This window comes from Rhododendron vialii, chromosome 3a (assembly GCF_030253575.1).
Source record: "Rhododendron vialii isolate Sample 1 chromosome 3a, ASM3025357v1".
In the NCBI taxonomy this organism is placed as follows: Eukaryota; Viridiplantae; Streptophyta; class Magnoliopsida; order Ericales; family Ericaceae; genus Rhododendron; species Rhododendron vialii.
Window position 1 is genome coordinate 21,885,573 of NC_080559.1, and position 8,321 is coordinate 21,893,893.

At 42.4% G+C, this 8,321-nt stretch overlaps 2 long non-coding RNA genes across 2 annotated transcripts; one reads left to right on the top strand and one right to left on the bottom strand.

Moving 5' to 3' along the window:
- Positions 1-1,660: 1,660 nt before the first annotated feature.
- Positions 1,661-2,279, top strand: LOC131320436 (uncharacterized). Its single transcript, XR_009198233.1, has 2 exons — positions 1,661-2,097; positions 2,195-2,279. It is a non-coding gene; the product is annotated as an uncharacterized LOC131320436 (long non-coding RNA).
- Positions 2,280-5,130: 2,851 nt separating this feature from the next.
- LOC131320437 (uncharacterized) lies at positions 5,131-7,016 on the bottom strand. The gene is made up of 2 exons (XR_009198234.1): positions 6,733-7,016; positions 5,131-5,456 (listed from the first exon to the last, which is right to left on the bottom strand). It is a non-coding gene; the product is annotated as an uncharacterized LOC131320437 (long non-coding RNA).
- Between the last annotated feature and the right edge of the window lie 1,305 nt (positions 7,017-8,321).

Sequence of the window (8,321 nt, forward strand, 5' to 3'; positions counted from 1 at the left end):
AAGCCTTCCCAGCGAAGCAATTATCTCACTTTTCTCATCATCACTCAATTACTTCTCCAAGTAATTCGAGTTTTCTATCTCTCTTGTACCCCAACTTTATTATTACGACATAATAAAGTTATTCATATCTCTCTTGTATTCCCGACCTTATTATTACGATATAATAAAGTCATTCTATGTTGCTACTTCTTTTCCTACACAGTTAGGAAATTATTAAGTTCTCGCTCGTAGAGGCAAAACCACGAACCAACACTACAATTCAGCCCTTAGGTTTGCAGCACTATCGCCCTCACGGTTAAGAAGTCAGAAAAGGGACGCTCAGCCCTTTACGTTAGACGCGACAAGTCTTGGCACGCCCGTTCAGTCCTTGAGCCATTTCGGAGCCGAACATCTTTTTGGCACGCCCGGTGGGACCCTAATCGTCTAAGGGTTTTATCATGGTCAGGAAGCCGCAGCAACAACCGGATCCACCCATCCCGAATCCACCACAGAGTCCTGAGGGAGTGGCAGTCGACGTGCCATTACTCAAGGAAGCTGGTCCTCAGATCAGCGCCTAAGATCTTAGCGACACTACCGACAGCGTCAAAAATTATATGTTCATGGCAGGACGTGAGATCTCCCACAACGTTACGCAGTCAATCTCGCAATCGTTCACTCAGTCCTTGGAATCTTTGACCATAGCAGTCAACAAAATGGTTGCTACACTTACAGAGAGGCTACTGCTCGCTCCTCAGCAGCAAGGCTTTCCACAGTTGTCTTTGGCAACGGTCAAGACCAAGCTGGCTTATTGGGGGTTCCTCCCCCTCCTCAAACATTTTACCATGCCACTTCGTCTAATAGCCCTGCACTCGAGGGGCAAAAAGAGAAGGGAGTCGTGATTGGAGGAGCTTCGACGCCTCCGAATAACGATCAAAGGTTTATTTTGGTCGAGGACCAGAACAAGCTTGACAAGTCTGACAAGACAGACAGAAGGCCTTTGCAAGGAGGCCAGGGCTCTGGAAAGGACAAAGGAGTTACACGTACTCCTCAAAGCTCTGATACTCGGGGGGCAAGTCCAGCCCAAAACTAGCAGGCACAAGAGGCGCATCCACAGCTGCCTCCTGAGCCAAACCTAGTCATGGGAAGGGATCAAGTCTTGAACCTGCTCTAGGAGCAGTTAGGACCTGGTTTCAGACCTTTGGGAAGGCCAATGTATAGGAAGCCTCATACCGAGGAGGTGGACAATACACCTTTCCCAAAGGGTTATAGAGTCCTAGAATTTCAGACCTTCAATGGTGAGAGCATGCAGTCAACGGTGGAGCACATTGCCTGATTTCAAGTTCAATGTGGAGAGGCTGGAACCATTGATGCACTAAAGTTGAGGCTTTTTCCCAATTCTCTTACTGGGACAGCCTTTACTTGGTACATCAACTTGCCACCTAACTCGGTGCAGACCTGGGCACAGTTGGAGGAGATGTTCCACCATCAATTTTACAAGGTAGAACCAGAAGTGACGTTGGCGGATCTGTCATGCTATCGTCAAACCCATCTAGAATCTGTGGAGTCATATCTCTTACGTTTCAAAACTGCTCGATTCAAATGCAAGATATGTAGAGACTCGTAAAATTTTTGTTATTTTCTTTAGTTGTTTAAATAAATGGAAGATCGTATTTTAACTAGGTTATATGTTTATTAATGTGGGAGTATGGATTTACGTCTACCGTTGTGTATCGTACATTCGGAGAATAGTAAATTTTGAGTTTCGGTGTTAAAATGATGTTTGGAAGTGTTGGTAGCGATCGGGGTTTGATTCGATGAACGCTGGCAAAAAATTTCAAATTTGTCCGCGATGTACCTGTACCGTGGTTTACCAGTACCGGTACATCAGGCAAAAATTTTTGATTTTTCAGCACACGATTCAGACACTATAAATAGACCTCTTATGTTATTTTCTCACTCAAAGGCCACGAACCAAGCCCTAAAATCGCCCCTCTACCTTCTCTCTTCAATCTCTCACCCAAATTCTTGGATTTCCACATCAAACACCTCAAAATCTTCAAGATCTATGGGTTGTTCATCCTAATTTCATCCGGAATCAAGGTTATTGCGCTCAAAGAGGTAAGAACTCCATCATTTTCGGATTTCTCTCTCTCTCCTCTCAATCACTTGTTGAACCTCACTTATTTCTCTTGATCTTGGGAAATCTTGGACCTAGGTCTCGTATTGTAGCTTCGGAGGAGCTAGATCTTGGTGTTTCAAGCTTGGGTTACTTAGGGTTTTGCTCAAAATCCATTGTGGTAGAGATTTCTTACTCTTGTTATACGATTATGTGATGTTTATGTACCTAGATTGTGCTTTGTTTCGTGCTTGAGGTTGGGTTTTGGTGTTTCGATCGAATCTGGAAATTTCTTCCCGTTTTCTGAGTTTCAGTCAATTTCAAACGGCCATAACTTCCTCGTCCGATGTCTGTTTCATGAAAATTTTATGTCGATTCGAAGGTCTTGAAGTTAGCTTTCGTTTGCCACCAGAATCACCTTTAAACTATTAGTACACGGAAAGTTATGACCATTTGAGTAGAGGTGTGTCAGTCGGTCGATGTTTGCGGCTACTCCTAAGGTTATTTTCGTTCCGTGTTATGACTCCCTATATGATTAGAATATGTTTAAGTCACTCTTGAGTATGGTTGCTTGTGTCCTAATGGTTCGTTGTTCGATCTTGTCTCTTAGCACTCATTAGAGTATAATATTAGTTTCGTTGGTTGGAGAATATACCGTAAGGTTGATTGGAGTACCGTGGGCTATAAGGGGATAAGTGGTGAATGTTGCGAGTAGACGTAAGTTTGTCTAGTGATCCTATGGGTAGTATTGTGACTCATGTCCTCGTTCTATATGTTTTCCGTTAGGAACCTAGTGGGTGGTGTGTCGTAGAGTCTTTGTGGATTCGATACGTGACGTAGGGCGTCGTGATAGACTTTGATGAATAACGTGGGCTTAAAGTATTTATCAATATGCAATGGGTGTGCTTATGAGTTTGGTATACATGGATAATGATGTAAGAACGACTGTGAGTTTGGAAAGTGATGTTCGCTTATATACGGATTGATAATGCTTTTACGTTTACGTGATTTGTGAATTCTGAATTGAGGGTCCTGCAACGCAAGGTATGGTAATGTGGAGACTCTAGAGGGCCCGCAACGCAAGGTGTGGTAATGCGGAAACCCAGGTGGAGAGAATTCAATGTGACGCAAGGGGTGGTAACACAGTTGAATGTCTCACATGATGAAATGAATTATGATTGACTTGGAAGTTTGTGTTGATGTTTGTACTGTTGGTTGTTTGAGATTGTGGCTGTTGAAAAAGTGAATTAACGGTTGACTCTATCAAGGTTTATTTTAAAGAAAGAAATTCAAGTTTTGAAAAGAGGATTTTGGATAAAAATCCTCCGGTATTCTTGAGCGAATCAACGGATCTGGTATTTGGGCACAAATCAACGGACTCCGGTATTTCAAACTCGAATCAACGGAGCTTGACCCGTGGTGGTCATGTGTTTTATCGAAATTGTTTTGGAAATTCAAATGGAAAAGTTTTATGAAATGAGGCTCTACGGTAGATGGTATGAAATGAGAAGGTGGTTTGTGACATTCATTCGGAAAATTATTAGATAGTTGAACTATTATTGATGTTTGATCGATCGATATGAGTTTTGACGTTGCTTCTAGTTGACGTGTGGATGGTTAGGGTTATCGCTAAGATGTTTGAAATCTTGAAGTCTAAATTTGTTAGTTCATTGTGGTAATCCCTCTTATGTCTCATGTTCAATTGTTGAGTCTCATTCACGTTTGGCGCATACTTCATCGCATTTTCATATAACTTGAGTCTAGATTTCTCTACTGGGCTAGTGTAGCTCAACCTATCATTTTCAGGTAAAAAGCAAGGAAGTTGGCATGACGCGCATCTCGTGGTTGTTGTTCACGTGTCTCGGAGGTATAAAGAAGGAGTTGAATTTGCATTTTATTTGAAAGTAGTATTCGGAAGAAAGATTAATGAAAACTGTAATATTATTATGGTATTTGATAACTCGGGGCTTCGAGCCAAGCTTGTATCTTTTAAATTTAACTTTGAGAACTGGGGAAAATAAGTCATTTGGGTATTACCGGTACTTCAATATTGTTTGTATTTATTGAAAATGATTATTATTTATGTTGAAAATCTAAGGCGTGACAAGATAGTCCTTCCTAGGGCCGAATACCTGCGTGTAGCATTAAATGGCCTAGGCTTTGAAATGAAGAAGAAGTTTTATGGAACGGAGTTCAGAGACCTATTCGAATTATCTTCTAAGGCTTCTCATTATGAAAAGTTCTTGGCGGAAGAGCAGGACAGAAAGACGGCATCCAAAGGGACGTATTACCGCGACCCTAATTACGAGGTTGCTGCAGTGGAAGTAGAGGCAGATCCAGACGCGGCAGTGGCTGAAATCATCAACAAAAAGCCATACGTTTGCAAGGCCTTTGTCAAGATGGAACCCACAAAGCAGCCAGCCCAGAGCACTTTCAATAAGTCAACCAGGACCTATACATTCGACGTGGGTAGGGCTGAAGCTATCTTTGATCAACTCCTGGCCGACAAGCTGCTCAAACTGCCCTTTGGTCACAAGATTCCAACTCCGGAAGAACTGAAGGGCAAAGAGTATTGTAAGTATCACAATTCTTAGAGTCATACTACTAATAACTGCATAGTATTTAGAAATGATATCCAGGACAAAATTGAGCGGGGAGAGTTCAAATTCCCCGAGAAAGACAAGCAGCCCATGGGGGTGGATGGCAATCCCTTTCCTTCAGGGCTGAGTACAAATATGGTTTCTGTCAACATGAGGGACATGCCTAGGACTGTTCCTAGGCAAATGATAAGTTTGAGAGCCCCTTCCAGAGCAGTCTATAAATCCAGCCCAAGCAGGTATTGGGATCCTTATTATGATGAGGGTGATGTCAGGACTGAGCGGGTTAGAAGGTTCGAAAAACTGAACTCTTGGTGGTCCAGACCTTCGGGGGTGAAGAAACCAGAGAAACCAACTTGTTCCCCATGGTTTGCACAGAGTATGGACATCATGCCTGTCACGCCCTCGATTTTTAACATAATTAAATAAAGCTTTTCATAAACAAAATGCTCGTAATATATAATATAATAACCCAAGGAGTTCATAGTTCCCATACTTCAATTTACAGTCCAACACTTTAGATTTTAAAAGATTACATTGGCGGCACACCGGCCCAAAATAGCATTTGGTCGAGATACATAAATGTTAAGAGCTGAGCAACATTCTTAGTCAAAAGGAATATGAAATTAAGTTACATATACATCTTTGACAAAAAGGAGATTTTACAAAGATGACTAACTAACTCCTCCATGTTAGCTTTCAAAAAAAATAAGTCAGTCAGTCCATGCACGCAAGCACTTCATGCTACCGCCCCTGAGTAGTACCTAAAAATGAAAGGTTGAGCTACACTAGCCCAGTAGAGAAATCGACACTACGTTTATATGAAAATGAGTAAAGTATAATGAATGAATGAGGACAACTCTTTAAGTCACCAACGAGAAGGTTTAAATCGAATAAGGAGTTTAACGCCCAATCGATACCATTATTGCCTACGTTCCATCTTTTACATATGACTTTACGAACTTAACAAAAAACCACATGACTTCGCTACTCATCTTTTTCTACTTCTATCGAAGTACCACTACATCAAGCATTTCGAATGTGTCATACATCTCATTTTCGTATCCTTGTCATACAATTTTAATCCGAGCATTTGGGACCTCACACTATCCCTTACCAAGCATTTGGGACCTTGGACTATCCCCATTTCATCATACACAATCTCATGTCCAGGCCTATTGACCTCATATCACCGGCGTATACCAACAAGTACTAAACATATAATAAAAGCTCAATGTATGAAACCCAAAGGACTACTTATCCCAAGCCATCACCCGTTTCATTCGTAATTCGCACTATTAGTCGTTTGCTATACACAACTTGTCTTAAAATCACATTTCGCTTGGCACGAATCCATTATCGTTGTCATACAATAAGTTAGTAGATAGTCTAATCATTCATCCATTTCAACCGTAATTCCCATTATTAACCCCTCATCGTTCATAAAGTGTTACTAGTTCACATAATAACCAATACAAGTTCGCAAACGCTATCAATTCAACGAGTTGCACAAAAAACCAAGTGTTTCGAGTTTCTCAGACTGATTTCAAGCCCATTTTGGTCCACCAAACCTCAGAACCCGAAAGCAAGTATTCAAACAAAGTTGTAGAGGATCGAATCAGCTGTCCAACGCAATTTGAATCGAGTCTAACGGACATCGCATGTAAGAGTTATGCCCAAAATACAAACTGCTGTCTGGGAACAAAAACAGGACATCCAGATCTGGAATACAGATTGGATAATGGACGTTTCTGGGTATAATTTATGAGTATGAATTTCTGTTCATATTTTTCCTAGAAAGTGACTCAAACACGGAACTTTTGGAGCAAGAATCAACCAAAATGGAGCTTTGTAGAGTCCTAGGGAATTTCTGCAAGATCTGCAAAAAAAACTTGAACCAGTCCGGCTAGGTGCAGAACAGTGACGAAAATAAGGGATTTTCGAGGCCAAACTTCAAACAATCAACAAGAGCAAGGTCAACCACAATATCCACACATTACACTAACTCAAAAACACATAAAAGTAGTTAGATTTCTCTACCTCAAAGATCGAAAGCACAAGCTCAAGCTCAATCGAACTCTAGGGCTTCAAATTCGAAATGCACCGAGATACACCCCTTCCAAGCTTAATCAACGCAACTCACACGTCGGGGAAGTTAGAACACGGCATAGAGAGGCTGGGTTTCCATGGGTTTGAGCTATGGATGCAAGACCCAAGAGAGAGAGAGAGAGAGAGAGAGAGAGAGAGAGAGGGAGAGGGAGAGGGTGCGTCGGACGGAGAGAGAGGGAGATCTGTCGTGTGTGAGAAGAGAGGGTGAGGAAAATGATTGTGTGGCTCTCACACACCCATATATATACTCATGTACTTTTGCATTACACTAACACCCCTAACTTTCAAGTTCTATCACATTCAACCCATGTCACATATTCACATAACATTTCATATTATCCCATAATTCTAACTTTTATTAGAATATTAAAATTATTGAAATAAAAAAAATACGGGTCTCTACAATGCTAGTCCTAGCAAGCCAGTCCTGAAAAGCATTATTGTGGGAAGGGCTGAACCAAGTCCTAAGGAGACACGCAGGTCTAAAGGGAGAAGGGTTGTACGCGAATCTGTGTTCAACCGAATTCAGCCAGGGTTGGTTGAAATTGAAGATGAGCTCGTCAACTTGAGGATATCTGCTCTTTCCAGGGATAAACCAAGGGCTGTGAGACCTCCAGTCACTCCTCCGGATGAGTGGCACAGGGTTGAACATCCCAAGTTTCCTGCTGAACCTCCACCTTTATCTAGATCTTAGAAAAGGCGCCGCCAACGATTCAGGCAGGCAGCTAGAAAGGCTGATAAAAAAACAGATCTACTGGACGACCCATTGATTGAAGACGACCCCAAAGAAGAAACGAAGGTGGAAGTTCTGGTAGAAGAGCCTGTGGTTGAAATACCTAAGGCCAAAAGAGTATACAAGCCCTTGGAAAGGACTGTGGAAGAGGCTATCATCGAGCCTCCTCTAAAGACTTTACCTAAGAAGCAAGCTCCTTCGGGAAAGACATACAAAGAGGCTGTTACCCAATTGCCTGCGAAGCAAGCCGCTGTATCCAAAAAACAACTTCTCTTGGAAAGAACTCTTAAAGAAGCTAGGATTCAGCCTTCACCGAGATAAGTCATTGTGACCCAGAAGACAGCCCTTGAACCAAGAAGGCCAGACTCGGGGGGCAAGTCGAAGTTGAATCCACAGGCTAAGGTATTTGTGCCTGGACAGGGTCATAACATGCAATGCAACATGGTCGTGTTCTTACCAGCAGATCTGGAAGCCAAGGACAACACTCCAACAGCCATGGAGGGAGAAGTTGTAGAGATGGGGCAGACAGCGGAGATTTTAAATGAGTCCTTCTCTGTAGGACTGAATGGGCCTTCAGTGATCGTGCTGAAGGACGAGACCGAAGAGAAGAATGAAGATCGTGCAGCTAACGTGATCTTTGAGAGGCCGAGTCCCACGATGAACAAACACATCAAGCCCTTGTACATTGCTGGTTGCCTTGATGGGATGCCAGTGAACCGTATATTGGTAGACAATGGTTCAGCAGCCAATCTCATTCCCAAGGCCATGATGCAAAGGCTCGGGAAGA